This window comes from Enhydra lutris, unplaced genomic scaffold (genome assembly GCF_002288905.1).
Source record: "Enhydra lutris kenyoni isolate GAN:26980312 unplaced genomic scaffold, ASM228890v2 scaffoldscaffold15, whole genome shotgun sequence".
In the NCBI taxonomy this organism is placed as follows: Eukaryota; Metazoa; Chordata; class Mammalia; order Carnivora; family Mustelidae; genus Enhydra; species Enhydra lutris.
In genome coordinates this window covers 57,575,014-57,599,405 of record NW_019154099.1, presented here as the reverse complement: position 1 = coordinate 57,599,405, position 24,392 = coordinate 57,575,014, and positions in this window count along the sequence as shown.

Genomic DNA, 24,392 nt, shown 5'->3' with positions numbered 1-24,392 from the left:
ATGTAATTTATTAGTGGTATGACTTTAATTAACTTGTTCATAATAATGAATATGTGAAGCACCCATGATTCTGCCTGAGAGGTAAATTAGTCAGTGTTTGTTCACCTTGAACGTTTTCGGTGTATTAGGCTACAATGCCAATTCAGTGGATCTAGTATTTCTATGTTCATGAAAAAATAACTATATGTGAAACAAGTGTCAGTTAAGTTTACTCATGATGTAGAAGAGACTATTGTAACCCATTACAGGGCTTATGGTCTGACTTTTTCCTCCAAGTTCTATGGAAGTATATTTTAAATACAGTAAGATTCATCCATTTTAGGTACACGTAGAGTTTGAGAGATTTTGGTAATCAATACAATTATGGAACCACCACCACTTGTGCATTTTATGTACAAATGCATAAAACACTTCCATTATCCTAAAAAGTTTCTCATTCTCCCAGCCACAAGGACCTATGGATATGCATTGCTGTGCTTTCCTATCACTACTGTTTCATTTTTCTATCATTTCCTATAAATGCAATTCTACGATATACAGCCTGCATTTCTCAGGGTTCTCCAGAGAAACAGGAGATAACACACACATATATGTAATATATGTAATATTTAGGCAATGCATATATGTAATGTATAATGTATATGTGTAATGTAATGTGTATGTAATGTACATATATGATAATATAGAGAGAGAGAAAGAAGAGAAGAGAGAGAAATATTTATGTTATTTAAAGGAATGGAGTCATTTGGTTATAGGGGTTGGCAAGTCTGAAATTTGCAACGCAGGCCAGCAGGCTGGAAGTTCTGACAAAGACTTAAGAGGTGATACCTTGGGGCGCCTGGGTGGCTCAGTGGGTTAAAGCCTCTGCCTTCGGCTCAGGTCATGATCCCAGGGTCCTGGGATCGAGCCCCACATCGGGCTCTCTGCTCAGCGGGGAGCCTGCTTCCCCCTCTCTCTCTGCCTGCCTCTCTGCCTACTTGTGATCTCTGTCAAATAAATAAATAAAATCTTTAAAAAAAAAAAAAAAAAAAAAGAGGTGATACCTTGTAAGTCCAAAGGCAGAGTTCTTTCCTTTGTTGAGGGAGTTCGGTCTTTTCTCTAAAGGCCTTCAACTGACTGGATGAGGCCCACTCATGGAGGGTAATCTGCTTTATTCAAAGTCTACTGATTTAAGTGCTAATCACATCTAAAAAAATGCATTCACAGCACTATACAGATGGTGTTTAACAAAACAACTGGGTACCAGAACCTAACCAAATTGATTAATAAAATTAATCATCACCCAGCTTTTTGTCTTTGCTTTTAAGAATAAGGTTTATGAGATTAATACATATTATTGCATGTATTAATACTTTATTCTTTCTATCATTCAGTTGTATTTCATAGAATGAATATACCACAATGATCTATGCATTTGCCAGTTGATGAACATCTGTGTGTCCGTTTTTGTCTAGTAATATAAGATATACTGCTCTGTGAACTATGACTATTCAATGGCTTTTAATATAACTTTTTGAGACACACTCAAATGTAATCCATTTTACTCTATAGATTGTTGTACAGGAATGGTTAATATTTACACTGCCCTTTAGCATTTAGAGTATGTTTGCTTTTAATTTCTACCATATAATTATCTAATAAGAAACATGTAAAATAGTGCTTTTTGTACATGATTTTAGATAAGCAATCTCATTTAATATTTAGAGCAATTCCATGATTTAAATATTTTTAGCTCCATTTTGCAGAAAAAATGGGAACTTAGGGATGTGTAGGGATTTGCCTAAGATGACGATAGTAGGGAGGTCAGAGCTGGAATTCAGAGCAAGACATTCTGACTCCAAGCCCAGTTAACCTTGTTCACTGGTAATAGTCAAGAGTGGGCCCAGAAAGTAATAAAATTGCAATAAAGTATTGGGAAGAGGAATGGTCAAAACTCTATCAACCTAAAGAATTACTTTTCCTGATTTAGAAAGAACACAAAGTCTTCACTAATCATGCCAAATTTTAGGATTGGAAAAATCCAGTGAGTGTTCTCCTGACCAGGAATTCTCCTGACCAGGGTTCCTTCCCCGTACAATGATGGCACAATTTGTCTCTTCAGCCAAGATCACTCTGTGCTTTCTTGAACTGATATAAATAATTCATGAGGTGATCACTGGCATAGAGTGGTAATTCAGGTAGGGCACTTAATGTTTTCCCTTAGCCCTGGGATTGCTCTCAGATGATCTGCCTCAAGGTTCCTTGCCCTTGACATTATTGTAGCCTGCTATCCTACACCAGAGATGCTTCCTTCCTGTTACTGGAGGAGTTCCTCATTGTTGCCGCGATCAGTTCAGTGGGTAAAGACTTGGGGCAGACGTTGTCTTATGTCCCAAGATAATTCAGTCTTAACATAACTCCATTTCAAGACTTGGAAATTTAGATTATTCATTCATTCAGAATTACTTATGGAGAGAGCACCTACTAAGGAGCAATGCTATTGGTAGAAGCGTCTATTGCTTATTTAGCTATTACTGTGTAAGTTAATTTTTTATGTGTTTAATATTTTTATAGAATTACAAAATATATATGATATAATGTAAATAATATGGGCTCCCTTTGACAGATGTTCTGTGCACTGTATGCTAAGCTTCAGTCTCCTCTAAGGTAGACATGGATCTCTTTCCCTCTTCTACAAATCAAGAAAAGTGAAGCTCACTGAGATTAAATACTTTAATATTTTGTATTTATTTATTTATTTATCAGAGAGAGAGAGAGAGAGAGAGAGAGAGAGAGAGAGAGAGAGATGGAGTTTACAAGCAGGGGGAGCTTCAGAGAGAAAGGGAGAGACAAACTAGTCCCTGAGCAGGAAACCTGACATGGGGCTCAATCCCAGGACCCTGGGATCATGACATGAGCTGAAGACAGACACTTAACCAACTGAGCCATCCAGGTGTCCCTAAGATTAAATACTTTGCTCCAAATGACATGGCTCATAAGTGGTTGAGTCACAGTTAGAACTGAAGTCTGTCTGACTCCAAAGGCAGTCCTTCAATCCAGGGGTCAGCCAATTTTTTTCTGTAAAGAGCCAGGAAGTAAATATTTTAGGTTTTGTGGGCTTGAGACAAAGTTGAGGATGTTATAGAAGTTCTTGTGGAGTATATTGTTTGTTAAGACTACACAGCTCTGTGGTTGTAACATGAAAGGAGTCACATATAATAAGTAAGCTAATGTTGTAGCTGTGCTCTAATAAAACTTTATTTATGAAAAAAGGTGGATTTGACCTGTACACAATAGTTTGCCAAAATCTGCTCTAAACTGTGTTCTGCTGTTGCTTTTATTTGGGTGGGGGGGGGGGAGAAAAGGTCTCTTTTTGAGGTTAGTTTTAGGTTATTGGGTTAGTGAGGTGTTTTTTTTTTTTTTTTTTTTTTAAGATTTTATTTATTTACTTGAGAGAGAGAGCATGAGAGGGGAGAAGGTCAGAGGGAGAGGCAGACTCCCCAAAGAGCTGGGAGCCCAATGTGGTGCTCAATCCCAGGACTCCAGGACCATGACCTGAGCCGAAGGCAGTGGTTTAACCCACTGAGCCATCCAGGCGCCCCAGTAAGGGTTTTAACTTAGTGGTTCATTTAGCATCTTTTATTAAATGGAATTGAATATAATTTCATTTTAGTGCCTCTTGTTTACAGAAGTACAAGAAGATGGGAAAATTGTCATCTTAGACAATACTAGTAGACTGAAGACCTCAGAATGTCAAGTTACTTGAACAGAAGGATAGGTTGAAATACACACAAAGCTATATATCATGTGATAACCTTTAGTTGCCTAAAAAAAGAAATATTTCAGACCCTGTCTGTATAAATCTCTGGTTTATGTTTTTATTCTATGAACAGGACACTATGCCAGTTGTATCAGTTTCCTATGGCTGCTGTCACAAATAACTACAAACTTGGTGATTTTAAAGATAAAACTTCACTCTCCTATGTCTGGAGGTCAGAGGTCTCAGGGAGCTAAAATCCCAATGTCTATAGGGCTGTGCTCCTTCTGGAGGCTCAAAAAGACAAACCACTTCCTTACTGTTTGCTTCATGTGCTGCCCACCTCCCTGGGATCATAACCAGCACCCACCCCCGTAACCCCTTCTCTTTAGTCTGACCTCTACTATTGTCACATCCCTTCTGACTGTGACTACCTGTCTTTCTCTTATAAAAATGCTTGTGATGACATTGGTCCCACCTGGATCATCTGGGATCATCTCCGCCTCCAGGATCCTTCATGTAATTACATCAGCAAAGGCTCTTTTGCCATGGAAGGTCCCATATTCACAGGCTCTGTGGATTAAGGCATCCTCGGGGGAGCACGGTTCTGCCTACCATATCAGTGAGGCTGGGCAACGGGGGTGGGGAGACCACCTTAATAAGACCATGTTCCTACGGAGGCATGTGCCCCCTCCAGATTTCCAGAAACCCTGGTAAGTAAGAAGTCTTGTCAACGGAGGTCTGTATTTTTTCCCAAGATGAAATAGCGAGCACTTCTGTAGCCTCTCCTCCATGCCCCTGCTGAGCTTGTGTGACGGTGACAGCCAAACTGATTTCATCTGAGTTCGCTAGTTTATCAGTATGCTGGCATTCTCCTTGTCTCTTTTAGCCAAGCAATTTGTACCATTCAAAATGGAGCTATTGTTAAGGAAATGATTTAAAGATGATTCACATGTTGATGGTATTTAGCACCTACTGAAAGGATTTGTTAAATTTTCTCCTTTGCTGGGTTGTATGGAAATACGTGAAGGCTCCCTTTTAAAAGGATTTATATAAAAATGCCCTATGTTATAATGGCTGTGAAACCAAACTTCATGGGCATTATTTATTCATTATTCATTATTCATTATTCACCCTTATAATTGTTGAATAACACTGCATTGTTGGTGTATAGATAGGTCTTTCAGAATTTTGTGAAGAGGACAAGGTGATGATTTTCTCACCATGAAAAGCAACAATTGGCCGATGCTAGCCTCGTCTACACCAGGGGATGTTAAAGCAAACAGAATGATATTCTTTGCACAAAGTCATTTAGATGAAGGAAAGCAGAGTGATGAGGTGAGCCCTGATTCCAAAGGCTTCCCAGGAGAAATTCTGGTGACTCTGGTACATAACCATCTCTACTAGTATTCTCTTCAGCTCTGAAGAGATGGCGTAGGCATCTCACTATCATGCAGAGAGAACCATAGAGGACAGTAATGACTGCTGGATTCTATATTATAATGTAGAAATTGCTTCTGTGAATCACACTGGCTGGACTGAGATTAGTGAGGAGGTTGGAGCTCATTCTCACGGTTGGCTCTGAGAGCCAGATTGCTTTCCCAAATAGGTTACAGTACTATCTTGTGGCTCTGTCTTTGGCTGCAGAAAGTGTGAATAATGGAATTCTATTTTCAAAAGCATCAGGCTCCAGATATTTCCATGTGTGGTTAATCACTGGCAGTAATACCTAGGCTGATGAGTAATTTTCTAACTTTAAAATTCCTTCACAGAAGGATATTTCCCAACTTAAGCACCAGGAAGTAGGATTTAAGTTAGATTTAAGAGCTGGCTGATGGAAAGGGTTATTAAATACTGAAACCAGTTATTGAAGGAGATGGTGAAGTCTTCTCTGGAGGTCTTTAATAATGGTTTAGGTGTTGTCTTGCCTGAAGGCAGAGGATATTTTTAATGTGTTGAATTTGCATATTAGGGATTTCAGGAGATCTTTGAGAAAGCCCTTAAGATATTCATTGGGGCAAAATGAATATGTATAGACCGAGTTAAAGCACTATAGCTCTTTGGGTCTTCTCTTTGAACAGCTGGTCATAATTTAGACAAGAGCCACCCCACAGCTCGCTTGTTTAGAGGAACTATAAGATAAAGCAGGCCCATTGTAGAACTTTTGAAGAACAAGACCTTCCGAAGAGTGCCAGGTATTACATCAAAAATTGAGAAACAAGGAAATTCAGAAATTCCTCCAAGTTTGAGCTCTTATATGTCTTGGTTCTGGGGCCCATTTTGACCCTGTGTTAGACTGGGGAATTTCAGGGTGATAAAGATCAAGCTTGATCAATTTTGCAGAGATCTGAGCTTCCTGACTTAGAGGAAAGTTCTGGTTACTGAAGAACCCAGTCCTGTTTTTCCACCCATGTTGGAAGAGACAACACATGACTGTGTAGCAAAGTTAGGCCAGGTGCAAGGAACATGTTGTTACTGACCTTATTCATACTGATCTAGTGACTACTATCCCAACAGATAGAAACTGCCCCCTAGGGGAAAGCGTACTGACCGGTGATTGTCTCTCAGAAACAGAACAGGTGCCCAGAGTTGGACCTGGGAACTTCTTCCCTTCATTCGGCAGTGCCTCTTCCTCTCTGGGCCCTCCTCTGTTTGTCTTCAAGAACTTTCCAAATCGGTGGAGACCATTGGACTTGCGTGTTTCTCATCCTTGATTGGATCCCATGCTTGAAGCCAGGTGCTCTTTCACGTCCTTGTTAATGACTTGAATTAAACCAAAGCATTGCACAAAGCTGGCAGCCCTCAATACCATGGGTGGCTGAGCAGGAGGCTAGAGAGATGTGTGAGTAGGCAAAAACACAGATCAGAAACAGAAAGATCACATTTAACGGCAGTAAGTGTAATGTCTTGTAACCCAACTTTGAACAATTGGTTACGTACCCTAAGGCTCTCATTACAGTTCATCCTGTGAGGTCAGTGCCATGGACATCAGGTAAAGGGGAGGGGACTCATCTGGTGACAAAGGCCTTGCGCTGAAGGAAGATGATGAGTTGCACAGTGGTTGACAATTAGGTGACAAATGTTTATGCGAAGATTAGGTATTATATCTAAACTACAGGTTTCTTAAGAATTCTTTACTGTTCCCCTTTTCTCCCCTCTCCAATAATATCTGTTCACATTTCCTAAGAGATTTTCTCAGTCTGAACTGATTTTCTTCCCTGAACCTGTTGTGATTTTGTGTATTTTCCAACTTCGTAAGCACACAGTTCTTACTTGGAGTTAGTTTCCTTTATTTCCCTGGTCAGTAAATAAAATCATAGCCCAGCTCAACCTCCAGGAGAAACGTTATTCACTAAAGAAAATCGTCTAGATGTAATTCTGCTTTACCCTGATTCATGATTTTCTTCATTACACATACTTTATGTTCCCTCTACTTGTAGGGACACTGGTAATTGTGTTTAGTTCCTGGATTGTACTGTAATCGTTTACATTTGTTGACATGCAGCTTTATAATAACTTTATACTATGTGCTTGATTTTGTGAGGGGTACAGTGCAGAATATTTATATTTTGAGGAATAAAATGAACATATCACTAATGTTCATCATAGCCCTCAAATTTTATTCATACAACATTAAAAATTAAGTTCTGCGGAGTTCTTATAATATTGGGTGGGGGCAAGGTGGAGAATGACTCTGAACACAGTCTTACGTTTAACACAATATTCTGAAATTTGATAACATGACCTTATTTAAGTGATAGCCATCTTTGGTAGATAACAAAACTTGCCACAAATGCGATAATTATAAATGCATGTGTTGGTTTTTATAAATAATATATTATAATCATTGTAACTCTTTGCAGACTATTACTGGTGTGCTTATAAACAGAGCATGTATGCAAAAGATCCAGCCTACTGTTTAGAATCTATATCACTCAGTCAACAAAATTTGGACATAAATAAATATTGGCAACATGAAAGGATTATTTTCTTGGTTTCTAGGTTATGGCTAGGAATCTATAGAGGATATGTGAAGTTAACTTCTTTTTTAAGATAAGTCACTTGAAATGTAAGGAAGGAAATAATTCCTACACACACATATGCTTATGTGAAAAGCAAAGAATGGAGAAAAATGGGAAGTGGTTTAGGAACAAAGACCAAAGGAGCCTCTGGATGCATGGGGGCAGATCTGAGTCCACTTTAATCTAGGACTTAAATGCTCCAGCCTGGACTGAATCTGGGTGGCTAGGTGTGTGCCAAAAGCTTGAGACAGATTAGTGAGACAACATTCCCCACATAGAAAACAACCAGCAATGGTGTAGTCAGCAACCACGACAGGTGCTGTGAGGTATGTGAGCCCAGGGAGCTCATTGAAACCCAGAGATGGGACCACGTGCCCCAAGCTAGAGAGCACAGAGAAGGCTCTCAAGAGAAGGTGGTGAGGAATGTGGCAGTTCAATTCTGAAGAGCTGTGGGAGTAGATTGGGGTTAGATTAGAGAGATGGGTGCTCCTGGCAGGGGTACACCCTGCCATGTAACTCAGAGTAGACAAAAGCAAAAGTGTTCATGGGCCAGCAAGGTAGACATGAACTGTGTGATTGGCAGAATAATGGCCACATGAAAGCCCTGGGACTCTGTCAGATGACGTGGCAAAGGGGTGGGGAGATAAGGTTGCAGGGGCAGTTAAGGTCATTAATGACTCTCTGGAGTTAGGCAGGTGGGCCAGATGTAATCAGAAGCATCCTTGAAAATGGACATGGGGGCGCCTGGGTGGCTCAGTGGATTAAGCCGCTGCCTTCGGCTCAGGTCATGATCTCAGTGTCCTGGGATCGAGCCCCACATTGAGCTCTCTGCTCAGTGGGGAGCCTGCTTCCCCTTCTCTCTCTGCCTGCCTCTCTGCCTGCTTGTGATCTCTCTCTCTCTGTCAAATAAATAAATAAAATCTTTAAAAAAAAAAAGAAAATGGACCTGGGAGGCAGAAGTGGTGGAGTGGTGAGGTACGAGAAGGGCTCATTTTGCTGTTGGTTCTGAAGCTGGAGGAAGCAGCCAGACCATGGATTATGGGGAGCCTCTGGAGGTGGGAAAGTAAGGGAGCAGATTTTCTCCTGGGTCTTCAAGATGGGAATGTGGCCCAGCCAACACCTTGACTTTGGCTCAGTGAGTCTTGTATGAGACTTCTGACCTCCAGGAGATTAAGGTAATAGCTTTGTGTCATTGTTTGAAGGTCCTGGGTTTGGACTGTGGTGGCTTGTTACAGCTTAACTAGTAACGGAGTGCATATGATTCAGGTGCAGAGAGCAAGGAGCGGGGGGCACGAGAGGCAGCCCAAGGTCCAGCCCTGCTCTGTGGCTTTGTCTTTATCCTGAACGTAGAGAGGAAGCCAGTAAGGCCTCAGGCAGTGGGCCGATGAGACTGGGTGTGTGTTCTGGAAATAGTACTCAGCAGCAGGAAGGACTAGAGGTCTCACAACCATTAGCAACCTCTCTGAGCAGCGGTCACAACAATAGAGAGTACCTGGGGAGTTCTTGGGTCTGGGGGGAAGGATGACACTGAGGATGACCCCATGGTGTTTGACAGAGTGCTGGGAGGATGGAGGGCATCTCCTTGAGAAGCCAGTAGCAGAGGGGAGCTCTGCAGTCCATTGGTAGGAAGCAGACCTGTTGCCTCTGATGTCCTCCTAACCCCAAGAAGGAGAAGGAGCCGCGTGTTGTGAGCATGGGTAGGAGATTGCCGAGTGAGAACTGTAAAAGAATACAAAGATGATTTCTCCCTTTGGATAGGAGTTAGGATTTCTGCTCATAGTGAACCTAGAAAAACAGGTGGCTTTGAGGACCCAATGGGCCTCGGGCTTCCGGACACTTCGCTTCTTATTCCTGAAACTGGTTCCCTCTTGTCCTTGGCCTGGCAGTTAGTAGCTTCCTTCAAATCCCCACCAGAAAGGCCTTTGTATCCCCAAGACTTCCCTGAAAACGTAGGTACCCATTGTGGACACTTGTTAGCCTGCCCTGCCTTGCACTATGTTCTTTTTTTTTTCTTGCTACCTAGCAAGCTCTTTTCCTCTCCACCCCTGTACCCACCCCAGGTGGGGAGGTGTACCGCGGAGCCTCCCTGTGAGTGCTGACCTGTGACCCCAGCTGCCAGGTGCACTTTTCTTCAGGAACTTCCCTGGAAGCTGAAAACACAAGCTCCTGTCCCTGGATGGAGTCTCTGGGGATCAAGTCAGCCTGGACGCACTGGGGTTCTGCTGGCCTTGGGGAACCCTGCCCAAGACGCAAGGATGGAGCAGAGGGAGAGTTCTGACAGGACCCGGGTGTTGAAACCCTTGGGTACTCATCTTTCTGTGGTACTGGCTTGATTCAGTTTGGGTTTGGCTTCTGTCTCTTGAAAGCAAAACCCTTCCTGTTAGTCTTCCCCTGTACGTTCCTGAGATTCCTTCATGGCAGCGTCTTGATCATGAACTGCCTAGCTGCTGCTTTTAGTAGTTTCCTAGGACTGCCTTTAAGCACCGAGAACTAGATGTTTTAAAACAAACTTATTCTCCCTTCTGGAATTTAGAAGTCCCAAATCAGAATGTTGGCAAACCCTGCTCTTCCTGGAGGCTCTAAGGGAAGAATCAGCCCCATGCTGTTCTCTTAGCTTCTGGTGTTGCCAGCAAGCCTTGGTGTTCCTTGACTTGTTGGGCTATTAGTCTGACCTCTGCCTCTGTCTTTGCATGGGGTTTTAAAAGTCTTCCCTCTGTCTGTGTCTGAATATTGGCTTTCACATGCCCTCCTCCCGTGTCTGTGTCCAATATGTGCTGATGTCCAAATCAGCTTATAAGGACACTGCTAATTCGTTCACCCTCCCACTGTAACTTGCTTCTTCATTACACCTGTGAAGACCCTACTCCCAAATAAGGACCCATTCACAGGTCCTAGGGGTTAGAACTTGAATGTACTTTTATGTGAGGTGAAATTCCATTCATGACATTTGTATATTCCTCCACAAAGTTGCAGAATGACAGCAGAAACCACATACATCCTCTTCAGTGTGGTCTTCAGGCTCAAGCTCTGTGCCTGACACACAGATCCATAAGTCATGAATTCTCACTGACCAAAGCACACACTGCCAGAGAGGCAAAGGCTGCAAGTATCCAGCACTCTAAGAATTTCACATCAAGCCAGCACCTGTAGAGCCTCCAGAGGATTTAACCCCAGAGGCATGGAAAATGCTGTGATTATGGGTTAAAATCCTGTCTACAGCCTGAACAGCATGCAAGCTGGGAAATTCAAGGCATGTCCTTTCAAAGCCTTCCCTGTGGGGTGATAGAATGATAATGCTGTTGAGGAAGAGTGTGTGGTTGAGGCAAGATGTCTTCATATGTGAATGTGAAGTAAGGTATGAGGAGGGGTTTTGAGATCTATGCAAAGAGCTATGAAAATAGATGGCCAACTGGCCAGCTGGTCTTCGAAGTTTGGACTGGATTCTTGGGGAGCCCTGGTTGAGAACCTGCCATGCCAAGGATGTGGTTCTGGTAGTTTGGGTGCCTTTCTTCAGTGGTCCTCTTCTGAAGTGGTATCATGAGCCTGTAGTCAGATAACTTTTCTCCTAAGTTTCTTCTTCTGTGACCCATGGTAGGAATATAGATGCCATATCCCTCCCATTTTTTTGGTTTTTATAATTAACATTTAAAAGACTTTAAAAATTTTTCTTTGTCCTATGACCTTTCAAGTCACACTGAAACAACATTCCTTTTAGGTGTCTACTGAATGAGTTTGGAGCCCTGTCAGATGACACCAACAACCTTCCAGGACAACAGCTAGCACGTTGGTCCATCAGTTCTGCATTTGGAGACCTTTCATAGCTTTTATAGACTTCTCTAATCTCAAAGTTGAAGGGAACCTTGGTTCCCTTGACCCCACACCCAAATCCTTGACCTCACACCCAAATCCTTCCAGGCTTTTCCTGAGAAGTGGTTGAACACTCCTGGTGAGGGGAAACTGCAGGTCTTCTGATGACTGTTCCTTGTTTTCAGATGTTCTAATTCCTAGAAAGTTCTTCTATTGAACTAAAATCAACCTGTATAATTTTTCACAAGGTGTTTTGACTTCTGGAGCAACAGAGAACTGAATCCTTCTCCAATCTGACAAGTCTCAGTATTTGAAGATGGCTATCCTGTACCTCTCAATCTCTTCCCTAGGCTAAGCAGTCTCAATTTTTCAACGTCACCAGTTTTTCAATGGTTCTTCAAATGTCAAGGTTCCTTTCACTATCTTGGCTGTATTTCTCTTAAAGGACCATATGTTGTCCGATCTTAAAGTATGGGCACCAGCATTAGAACAAAGCCCTCTAGGTATTGTTTGATAGGCAAAATATAGAGCAGAACATCCTCTCAATTTTCTGTAATCAAAGAAAATTGCTAGCAATTACACTCCCAGGATACTCTTTTTCCTATAAGCTCCTCTCCCACCTCTGTTTAGCCTTCTCTATTCTTACCTCAATCTTGTGATCGATTTCTTCATTCAATAGAGATCTATTGAGAGTGTTCAGTTAAGTATTCTGATGCATGTTGGGCTTACAGAATGGGAGAATCCTATCTCTGTTATAAAGGAGGGTAGTTGAGGCAAAATACAGGGAAATAATATTGTAGGGGCAGATGGAGCAGAAGGAACAGTAACTGCATTGGAGAAAGTAAAGACCTGTAGTAAACTAGACAGTATTAACTGGATGGATTTCTTTTATCCAGTGAATATTTCAGTCCATGCCAGTTGCTCTTGGCATGGAAGATACAATAGTGAATGAAAGACGGTGCCTTCTCTCTTGGAGCTTGCAGTTCAATAACAGGAGATGGAAGAAACCCAGATGATTAGTAATAGCCTTCATCTAGAACAGGGGCCTGGAATGAGGGCATACTGCCAAATCTGGCCAACCACCTTAGTAAAATTTCACTGGAACAGAGCTATACTCAACGGTTTATGGTATCTGGCTGCTTCTGTGCTACAATAAGAATTGAAAAATCCTATGCAAAGACCATATGGCTGACAATACCTGCCCTGGCCTTTTAAGGAAAATTTTACTAAAGTCTGATAGAGAATCAGATAAAGGAGTGGTGAGCCCTGGGGATGAGGGGCATCTTCTGAGAGGTTGGTCAGAGGAAGCCATGCTGATGAAGACACACTTGGGCACATACCTGAAAAATTGCTAGAGCAAGACACATAGATGTCTGGGGGAAGAATGTTCTAGGCAGAAGGAAAAGCAAATCCAATGGCCCTGAGGAGGAATTAAGTTTAGTGTATCCCAGAGTACCTGCAGCTGCATGGGGGGAGGGGAGGGCCCGATGAGGCTTTGATGAGGGCACAGCCCTTACTCGAGGGACATGGGAGCCACGGGTAGGTTGTGAGCAGAGCAGCAATAAGCTTCAGCTGCTCCTAGAAGGGGCTGTCGGTGCCAGGGCAAGAGGGGAGGGTAGAGGAGAGAGCGTGGCAACCATGCGGCTGCGCTAGGGTGCTGATGCTACAGATGGTGACAGGGGCCAGATCTTGGACATCTGAAAGTAGTGGCAACAGGATTTTCTGGTGACCTGGTTCGGGAGAGTAAAGGACAGAAGAGTCAATGCTAGTTTCACTTTAAAAACTTGATTAAAAAATGACTTCAAGCTGACCAAAAGTTGTAAGACTATTTCAAGGAACACCAGCTATACCCTTTACCTAGACTCACCTTTTAACGTTTTACCCTGTTTGCTTCATTTGTCCCTTGTCCCCCCTTTGATATGCACGTATATGTCTATGCAGCTTCATGTCCATTTATAATACATGCATGTGAATATATATATGCAGTTACCTTGAATCATCATTTAATAAATTAGTTCTATGGTCCTTTGCTCTAATGGCCACCTTGGTCCTAAATATATCATATTTCTTAATAAGGGTGTTTTCAAATAAAGAGTTTGTAACTTCTATGTATTTAGGTATGTTTATATATTTTGTCTGAGCAACTCCTAGCACATACTTACCATTCACTTGATATCAAGGAGGGATCCATTAAAGAGCAGCAGGTGGTACTTCCAGTTGGCAAAAGAAATCAGGAGTTCAGTTTGACGTAAAACTTGAGTTGTCCAGTTGCTCATTTAACATTCTCAAGAGTTTAATACACAAGAGTCTGGGGTTCCTGGCACCCAGCTATCTGGGAGATGAGAAAAAAAACGAGTTAAGAACACTAAGAAAAACTGCCCTAAAAATGAGTGTAGAAATAATCCAGCAGCTGGAGGAAGTTGTGGGAATACTAGAGTTCTTTATTTTAGCATGGAATCTTCTGTGTCCCTCTACTGTGTGAGAAACAGCCTCAGTGACCAGGGGATGATGCAAGACAGAGAAGGGAATTCCTGGAGTGACAGCCCCCCCTTGAGTAGGTAAGAAGAGATGGGCTCTAGTACCTGTGCGGGAGACATGGCCTTCTGTAGGAGTAGGAAGTTCTGCCATTAATATAGGTCGGAAGGCAAAAATGGGATATATGGGCCCAAAAATGGGCCATAAAATGGGTTGAGAGTGAGTGGAGGTCCTTTTCTGTCTGCTCATGTTTTTTCTCCTAGGAATCGGAGACCCACTGTGAGAAGGGAGAAGATGAAAGTTTATGTGTTTGAGGAGAGAGGTCAGTCTTGTAGGAGGTAGCGAAAGAGATGAGCCAAAAAAACCTAGGGTTTTATGGGTAGCACCAAGGGCCCCCATGAGCTTAGTAGATGCCAAGGAAGACCAAGCCCAGTTACCTTGCCTGTGTTCTGTCCACCTGCTTCAGATATCCTGGTAAAGAATGTCCACTGATATTGAACCAGGACCAAGGTTTTGCCAACAATTGTGGAGGTGGGCACGACATTCGGGGTTCATTTAAGCAGTGCCTGTGATGGAGCTAGAAAGAAGTTCAGGAAGGAGGGAAGTAAGGAAGTATTGGAGGTAAGCCAAAATGAAAAGGTGGGAGACCAGGGAATTACAGGTCCTGGTAGGGGAGGAGAGGGGGTGGGATTGTCGGGATGGCCATTTGAGCTGAAAAAGGAGGAGGTGGGGTTTAGAGACAGGGCTCCTGCAACTGAGCTTGTTTTCTGAGGAGACCATTCAGGTCTGCGTTCTGAATGCTGCGGTATAGTGGTTGGTATCCTAGAGGCAGAAGGCATTATGGGAACCCAAAAGGCAGAATGCTGTCCAGGTGTGATGTGAAAGGGAGCAAGATCAGAGAAAACTTCTCAAGGAGCCCACATCTAAGCAGAGTCCTGATATGCAGTATACATTTGACCTTAACATTTTCATGCATCTGTTACTACCCTGAAATAGAGTTCAGATGAAAAAAACCCATTCCACCAAACATTTTATTTTCACTAACTAGTTTTGTTTCAGGCTTTCTTTAGCTCTTCTCTTTAGTTTGATTTGTGTCCCGGCTTCTAGGTTGTCACGTTTTATAATGTCTCCAGCATATTAGTGTTTGTGTTGTACACTTACTGTGGAAGAATTGCTCAGTCTAAGGGATCCTTAAATCTTTAAGAATCCTTAGTTGAATAAAACAACATATTACACAAAGAACTTTTTAGGGTCATGTGTTCACAAATGCTAAAAATAGAGAAATGCAGACTTTAGAAGAAGATGTGCCTCAAACTTGATGATTGAAGATCTTTGATATGAGGGGTACTTGGTCAAAACCTTAGAGTGGTACTTTGGTGTCTAAATAGTATTCAGCTAATCTCAGATCTTCATATTATGTCCCACCAGGTCAGGTAGAGCTCTATTTTCTAAAAATACCTGTTGAGAAACTGGGGGTGGGGGGGTTGGGAAGTAAGGTAGGCTTAGTTTACTTGGTTAACCCATTTCAGGGAACCTAAAAGAATATTGTCATCGATTATAGAGAATAAGACCAGGGGCAAGATTCAATAAATACATACTTACAATGACTTTTAGGTTTTAATTTAATTTGGTTCTTTGCTTGAAGCCAAACTTCATCCTAAACTAATGGATAGATTCTTCACTTGTGAAACTTTTAATTACTTAGTAGTTCTCTCAGAAGAGAATCAAGCTCCTATTTTTTTTGCCTCATCATAATTCTTGGATAAAGGCAAGTGGGATCCTTTTGAGAGATAAAGCTTTTGAAGGAAAATGCATATGTAATTGGTTGTGTGGTTTGGATGGGAAGGAAAGAGATTTAAAATTGGTGGGCCTCATTTAAGTTTCAAAATGTAAGTTTTTTTTTTTTTAAAGATTTTATTTATTTATTTGACAGAGATCACAAGTAGGCAAAGAGGCAGGCAGAGAGAGAGAGAGAGAAAGCAGGCTCCCTGCTGAGCAGAGAGCCCGATGTGGGGCTCAATCCCAGGACCCTGGGATCATGATCTGAGCCGAAGGCAGAGGCTTTAACCCTCTGAGCCACCCAGGCGCCCCTCAAAATGTAAGTTTTAATCAAGCACAGATCTTAAAAATCATAAGGGTCACTGACAATGATGGGTTGAATATAGCTCAGAGAATGCTTTGCAAATATTACCTTATCTCTGGAGTTCCTTACTTTAGCCAGATCTGATTTAATACAGGGGAAAATATCCATTGAAACGATGCATTCAAGTAAGGTGTACTTTTCTTTGCATAAAAACAGAATTAATACACTGAAGTATCCTGGTTCTAATTGCTTGTTTTCCCACTAAAAGAACCTACTTTTATAAAGTAATGTCATTTGAGTTGTGTTCTTTAGAGCAGAGATAGAGTCGTTCTTTGTAAATCAACTAGGCTACAATCCTTTCCTTTCATGCACTTAAAATATTGTACATAAAGGATGACTTATTCTTGGTTATCTTAAAGTGTCATTTCAAGATTTGTTAAGTAACTGATTTATAATGTGTAGGACCTCATCAATTCAATGTGCATCATTCAGTAGCCCTTCATTAAGCATGTGCAGTTCCACATCACGTACTTGCTGCTGGGGGTGACTAGGTGAGCCCTTCACAGAGGACTGGTTCTGAACTGGGGAAAATGGTCCCCAGGGAGTATTTAGAGGTTTTTGGTTGTCACAACTGGGGTAGACCTCTATTGGGTCAGAGGTCGGGGATGCTGTGAAACCTCTTTACATTGCACAAGACAGCCCCTACAATAGGATTGTCTGTTCCAAAAATGCCTGTAGTGCCAAGATTGAGAAACCTGGATTTTGAAGGAGGCTGTAACAGCTACAACAAAATAAAACTAAATGCTAAAGCAGAGCTATCATGTATAATATGCTCTCACAGATCTGAGGAGGCCACACCTGATCTTAACAATGATGGGAGGAAGTGGGGTTGTGTGGAAGACTTCCTAATCTGTCTCCTCTTAGTGGAAGCTTGAATGTGGAATAGGAATTTGCTTAAAAATGAAGCTAGGTGCGTTTTCTAGTGGAGGAAATCTCCTATGAAAGGTGGTAGTAGCTAAGAGGTAATTTGGGATGACTGGGGAATGGTATAATTAGTTGTTAGTTAGTAGTTAGTATGGCTGATCCATGTGAAAGTGGCATGAACCAAAGCTTTGAATGCAGGTAAGGGGTCATGAAGCTGGTGAAGGTGTTGGACTGTCTAGATCAGTAGAGGACCACTGAAGAGTAAGCAGGGCTGTGACATGCTTACATGGAGTCTAAGGTCATCTTGAGAACTGTGTAGAACTTGGCATGGTACTGCTTCTCAGAGCCACTTAATTGTCTAGAGTAACAGAGAGATGAGGTGGGTGAAGAATCTTTGAAGGTCTTTAGGAGGCAGAAATAGGAGACATTTGTCAGAAACTCATGAGAAGAGTGGGGTGGAGGGCAATAATGTGCCTGCAGCTTTTGGCTGAAGTTGTTGAGTTATCTACTGTTGGCTGAAGTTGTTGAGTTATCTACTTTGGCTGAAGTTGTTGAGTTATGAAGGAAGAACTCCATACTGGGAAAGATGGTAAACTCCAGCTGGGACTTAGTGCTGCTACCAGTGGGTCATCCGATCAGGATAAAAGGTATGGGAAAGGAAACCACAGTTGTCATGGAGTGCTTAGTGTCTCTGTAAAAGGACAGGGATCTGTGACAGGAAACTTAGTAACAAGGAGACTCAAGATGGAAGATAGCCCTGGGTGGGTCCATGAAGAAAACAAAGGACTGACCAGAAGCAGAGGGGAATCAGTGTTGTCAGCACTATAGACCGAATGTTCCTATTAAATCCATGTGTTGAACTTAATCCCTGATGTAACACTTGGGGATAGGGTCTTTGGTAGGTGATGAGGTCATTTGGGCAAAGCCATTGTGAATGAAAGAGAACCCTAGCAAACTCTCTATCCTTCTCTGCCATGTGAGGAGACATGGAGATCATAAACCAGGAAGCATGTCCTTAACAGAAATGGTTGGTGCCTTTGTCCTAGACTTCCAGGCTCTGGAACTGTGAGAAATGTGTGTTTATAAGCCACCCTGCCCATGGTATTTTTAGACAGGGGGTCCAATGAGGACAGTTTCAGGGATGATATGCTCCTTGGTATCAAAGTGTCAAAGAAGCTAGAGCCCATTGATTTGGGCACTACAGAGGTGGCTGGTCATGCAGCAGGGGAACAATGGTGGTGGGACATGTCCAATTATAGTGAGATAAGGAGGACCTGGGGAGGTGGGGAACAGGAGACTGTGCAGTGCACTTTGAGAAGACTTGGCTGAAGATGGAAAGTGTGTTAGAGGGGAGATAGCAGTGCTTAAGGCTGGAGTTGAAGCGGGCATGTTTACCTGGAGATGCAAGGCCAGGAATGTTTTATTTTATTTTTTTTAAGTAGTTGTCAATATTGCTATTTTTAAGAGATTAAAATTGTTTCTAAGATTACTGAGCCATCAACCTCTGCTAGACATAATAGCAAGGGCACAGAAAGGATATAGACTCTATTGAAAACATTCAACATCTCAGTTTCCTTACAACAAAAGAGACATTCCTTTTAGATTAGATGGACCTTGGATGGGAAAATAGTTTACAGAACCTGGTGGTTGAGTGAGGTGTGGGTATGGTTCTTTATGGTTCCGGTTGGGGGATGGATACAGAAGGACAAAGGGGCAAATGGAATTGCAGCAGGCAGCAAGATGGAAAGTGCTGTCTGAAAACTCTTACTAGTTTTAGAAATGAAATGAAAAGCCCAAGCCAGAGAGTAACTTCCTGCTTGGCATGCTGAAAACTTAATTGTAAGTGCGTGTCTGGCTGTGGGAATGCTGTCTGGTAGGAGAGTCTACTGAGGCATCTTCAAATGGAATGAGAGCAAGCGTGGGAGAAAGAGAGAGAGAGAGAGCGAGAGCACGAGCAAGGCTCCTATGACCACATGCCCAGTGTGCAGCTGTTAATCCTGTGATCCCATACAGTGTAATTCTTTGTTACTCTCCTAGACTGCTTATTTTGTTCACCATTCTTTGTTAGGATTCTTCCACTGAGTTTTAGGTTCTGATTAACGTGATGTGTTCTGTATCCCGGTAACTTTTCATAATTAACACCCTTCCGTGAGGTGTTTGATACATAATAGGCAACCAATAGATATTTGAAATTGAACTGAAATCTACTCATCAGAATGCAGAATACAGAACTGGAGAAGCAGTCCAGGTTTGTAAAATGTATATATCTGGTATTTTTACTGGTGTGATTTTAATTCAAATCCTATAAAGCAAGCATCTATGTACTCTTTCAGATCTGCTGTCATTAAGAGTGTCAGGATGCATTTATTGAGAGTGATTTGAGTTCTCCAAAGGAGGTAGTAAATTCAGGCTGTAGGAATGGACTCCAAAACCGATTCAAAGAGCAACGCTCTTCTTTACTTAAAACTTCTCCTTAATTGGTATATCTCTAAAATGGGCCAAACATTACCTGCTTTATAGGGATGATCTAAAATGCAAATCAAAATGAACATTTGGGTGCTTCCTTTGGAGTGAGGGATTCTGGAAAATAAACCTAAGTATTTTGGAAGACCCTTAAGAGAGTTTTTTGCATGTTGATAGTGGGGAAAACAATGCTAACTCTTCATTCTTAGTTGGAGAATAATTCAAAAGTTATCTATGTGATAGGCTAAAAATGACTTGGTATTTTGAACATAATCTTTTCTATTCAATATCTTTTTAAAATTAGGTCAAAGGTTTTGAAATCATTTTTAATAGGTCAAAAGTCAAGTATTAGCAATTTCACCTTCCATCTAAGGTGAGGTGAAGCTACATTCCTCTGAGAAACTGCCCTTTTGAATCGTGATCTAACAGAAATGGTGACCTTGTGTGCCTTTCCTGTAAGCCATTGGTCTGAAAAGCATCCTCTAGCATGGAGATATTGTTTGATTGCTTTAAAATTCTTGACAGAAATTTAAACTGCGTTGATACCTCTATAAATTGGGGAGCAGCAGGTCTTTTTTTTGAGGTTGACGGAAGTTTGATCAGGTTCACACTTTATACAAGCAAAGCCACAAGCATTGTTTAGCAGAGTAAACCCATGGTAAAGCTTCTTTGGAAGTTAGAAATGGCTTTTAGAGTGTCCATTAAAAAAGAACAACCCTTATCCTAGTAGACAGTCTCTTTTGAGAGATACTATTATCTTTTCTTCATTAAATAGAACAAATCAAGTTCCAAATGCCAAATTGAAATTACTGTGCTTTTGTTGTTTATTATAAGAATAAAAGAGTCTGGTCTTTTTTTCTCTTTGCCTTTGAGTGGAGGTTTATAGAGGAAGTCAGGCATTATTTTGTTTATAATTAAAGACTCTGTACTAAAGCACAATTTGAATAAGCAACTTTAATTAATCAAGGAAAAAACCCAACAACCTTCTACACCCATATTTTGGTTTCTAAGAATGAGTAAAAAGGGTTTTCTTTTTTCCCCTTTGAGGTTAGAAGCAGGTCAGGTCAGTAATTGGAGCTGGCTAGTCATCAGCTGGTTTGACCTGCTAGGCTAGAATTTTCTTTACTACGGGAAAGTATAATCAGAAAACCAGATGTATCCCCGTCTTGAGACTGGAGCATAATGAAAAGCAGGCAGTTCATTTATTTGCTCCAAGCCTTCAGATCTGCATTCAGCCATTTGGAGCTTGACTTTGCACCAGGCTGGAGGACTATAGTGGGAGGCATTATTTAACTGGATCCAAGTCCTGCGATGTAGAAATTGAGATGCAAATGCCATGTCGTCTCAAATCTCCTATTTCCTTCAAAAGTTGATAGCTATTATATGCTTCACCCCCCCGCCCCACCGCCAAGAACAAGGCATAAGCAAGAGACTTAAAGCAAGGAGCCTGTCCATTGTAGGCTTATTCAGACAATAAGAATATTTTCCTGAGGTCCTACAGATTCTATATTCATGGCTGGGGTCAGGGAATGTGCCAACATGTCCTTCTGAGCAAGTGTGGGGCAGAGGAAGGGAGCGAATAAACACATTCACTATCTTGTTTTCATGACACAAGCCATCTGATTCTGTATTCATATCTGTACATTTATTTGTCCTACTTTCCTCCTAAAACTTCCCATGTGTTCCCCAGTTTCATTCTCTATTAAAATTCATCTTTCTAGCCTCGTCCTCCGAAAAAAGAGGTCATCGAAATTGTTTTTACCAAATTTTTGTAGGCAGTCTTGTATATCCTGATACTGTTGATGCTTTATAAGATGGTTTGAAATTAACTATTCCGAGGCTCTAACAAGTGAGAACATTTATTGAAAGTACAAATGAATAAAGAATTCAACTTATGAAACCATTAGTCTAGAGGAAAACGTTTGAATGACCATATTTTAAGGAGCGTTCCTTACCACAAACTGCAGAAGCGCCTCTTCTCTAGATTTCTGAAAGGCATTTCCTCTAGGGTGAAATGGACAGTCCAGTTATTTTACCTCTAAGTGAATTTTCAAGGAAGTTAGGTCAGAAAATGATCTGAAGACTCATGATGCCTCAGCATCCTATCTGTATGAGTCAAAACTGGAATTTAGCCTAGGCTACAGAAGAGAAATCTGGGATTCTTTAGTTTCTGATTGTAAATTAGGGAAGGTGTTGAAGGAAATAAGTAAAGCCTGGTGGAATCTACTCTTTTATGTGGCTTGGATATGGTTTAAAGAATTGAGGGGAAGATGGGCTATAGAGGTCCAAATAAGAGATCCGTTTAAAAAAAAAAAAGTTGCTGAAAACATGTATTCTCTTTGAATTATCTCATGGACACATTGTAAATATTTTGTTTGTCAGAGCACTTGCAACACTGAACAGGAGCATTTGTGCATACAGTAGGTATCCCATCCTGAAAAGTTTGGGGTGATCGATCTTGGTCTTTCAAACGTCTTGTCCCAGGAACCATTCCTCAAAACACAGAAGAAAAGCTGAAAAGCTGAAACCCCTTTATCCTTCCCATTTTTCCTAGAGCCAAAAACATCGCTGCTTTTTCCTGGATCCGAGATAGGAGAGGGAGTTCTCTCTGAAGGACTGTTGAAGACTTTAGTCGCAGGATAAAATGATTGCTGCTAACTTGGATTCGACTGCACAGAATTCTATTTTTGAAATTCTGTGGCAGGCAGGGAAATGGAAGTACTTTGGATCTGTGTTATCCACGTGGCTTGGGCACTTAGAATGAAGGGGAGAGATACAGCAAACCCTTCGGATACTTGTTGGGTGATGTCTACTCTCCTTCCCTCTGAGCAGGTGTACATTGCTCCCACAGAACATCCGCTCAGCCTGACCTTTTCCGTGCTTCTTCTTTCCTGTTGATTTTCAATTCTTCCCCTATTCATTCTTCTTATTCGAACTATGGACAGGTGGGGGCCATGGTGGCTCCCATGGCTGTGTCTAGAATTGGTCCTCCACTTAAGGTGCTGGGTAAGGGAACATGCTGCTGGCATGGTAACACTGGCTTCTTCCAGAGAAACCTTTCAGCTAAGATGTTTGGACCAGCCCTGGAGAGCTTAAAAAGGAGCATTCCACAATTTCCCAGAATGAGTTTCTTTATACTTCCTTTCTTGGAATGCTGATATGATGGAGCCAATTCCCTGTGGTGGGTTTGTCATGAGTATGTTCAGGGGAAGAAGAAAACGAAGGGATAGGCAAACAGCAAACAGAAGCAGCATTGGAAAAAGCCAGGATACTGGAATAGGCATCTGAGTAAGAGTCTTACTTTCTGTAGATCTTTTTTCAGGCTCAGTCCCTGTACTGAATCGTGATGTGTCTTCAGTTGGCTCTAGGACGGCAGACCATCACAGGAAACTTGTATTTAACCATCTGAGCAACTGTCTCTCCTCACTTAAGTGCTTTCCCTTTCCCTTCTGGACAGAAACTCCAAAGGTTTGCAGTTTCTCCTCCCCATCAAGAAGGCACCAGTCCTGTGGATCATCCCCTCAAGGTCCTGCTTCCTCAGGGTACCAGTCAAATCTGAAAATCATTCAGGCTAACACAGTCCTAGAAACTTAGATCCCTGATTCAAATCTGACTCTAAGGAAAACTCTCAATAGGATGTTTTGTGGCCCTTTGCCAAATCGGGGTGAGAACCTACACTCCTGTGAATCTCTTCCTTCAGGTCTATCCTACAGACTAACCTGAGCCTTCCTCATTCACTCTGTCTTCTGTGTTTCTTCCATTCTTAATATTCTCTTGGCTATTTTCCTTCCACTAAAGTCCCTTTTCTTGTAAGCACACACAAACATGAGACTGTCAAAGTTTTTTTTTTAATCTACATTAATCACTTCATGTAGAATTGATGTCTTTAAAATAAAAAATGGCAGGTATGCCCATCAAACCTTTAGCATGACAACTACATTCCGCTTCTTAGAGAAACATGAACTGCCAAATTCTGTTGAAGTAAAATCTAGGCAAGTTGTTCAGGTTTGCCTGTCTATTTAGTTTTAAGATCTTTGAGATATTTTGTTCTAACTGCAGATATATTATAATTTCAGGCACCCTTGGAAGAATCTTTAAAAATGTAAATTTGGTGGTTTTCTTAAGTAATTCTGTCTTCCTGTATGGACTTAAAGCAGGAATATCTTTGCAAATGGTTATTATATACTTGAAGGATGACCAACTAGAAATAAAGATAGAGAAAACCCACTCCTCAATACTAGAATGATGCATGACTGAATCTTAAAGATTAATCCTGCATGAAATTAACAGCTTATGGAAAAATAGCCCTTTTTATACACCGAAAACTAACCAACAAAGTGAAATCCTTTGCTTTAAGGTTTGTTTGGTCAAAAGCTTATTTCTTCAAAGACTGTATTTAAGTGTAAACTCTTCTTTAAAGCCTGTGCATAGAAAAGCAAAGACAGATCAGGTTCTAGAATCTATATTACTGTTCGGGGAGTGGTAGTTCTGGGAGTGTTCTGGGAGAATGATAGTTGCTTTTTCTGATCCTAAATTTCCTTTGTACCTCTAGAGGGTACAAAGACAGAGGTCTAACACTTAGCCACTTCTATCAGTACCATTTCTGATTCAGGTGACCTTTAATAATTTTAATTCTTTTGTAAGTGATGTTTGTATCCTTTGATTCCCTCCTCAACCACTTCTCAGGGTTTGGACTCCTGGAAAACCACAGAAAGAAAATGCAATGGGGATTTTGGGAAGAGTTGGGTGAGGATCAGCCACCACAGCTGTTCTCTAGGGCTTAGACTTAAGGATGAAGGGAAATGGTTGGAACAGCAGTTTGGAGTGTTTTGTTAGTGATTGGGAGGCAACAGTTTGACCAGCTTCTGCTACCGACCTGTGC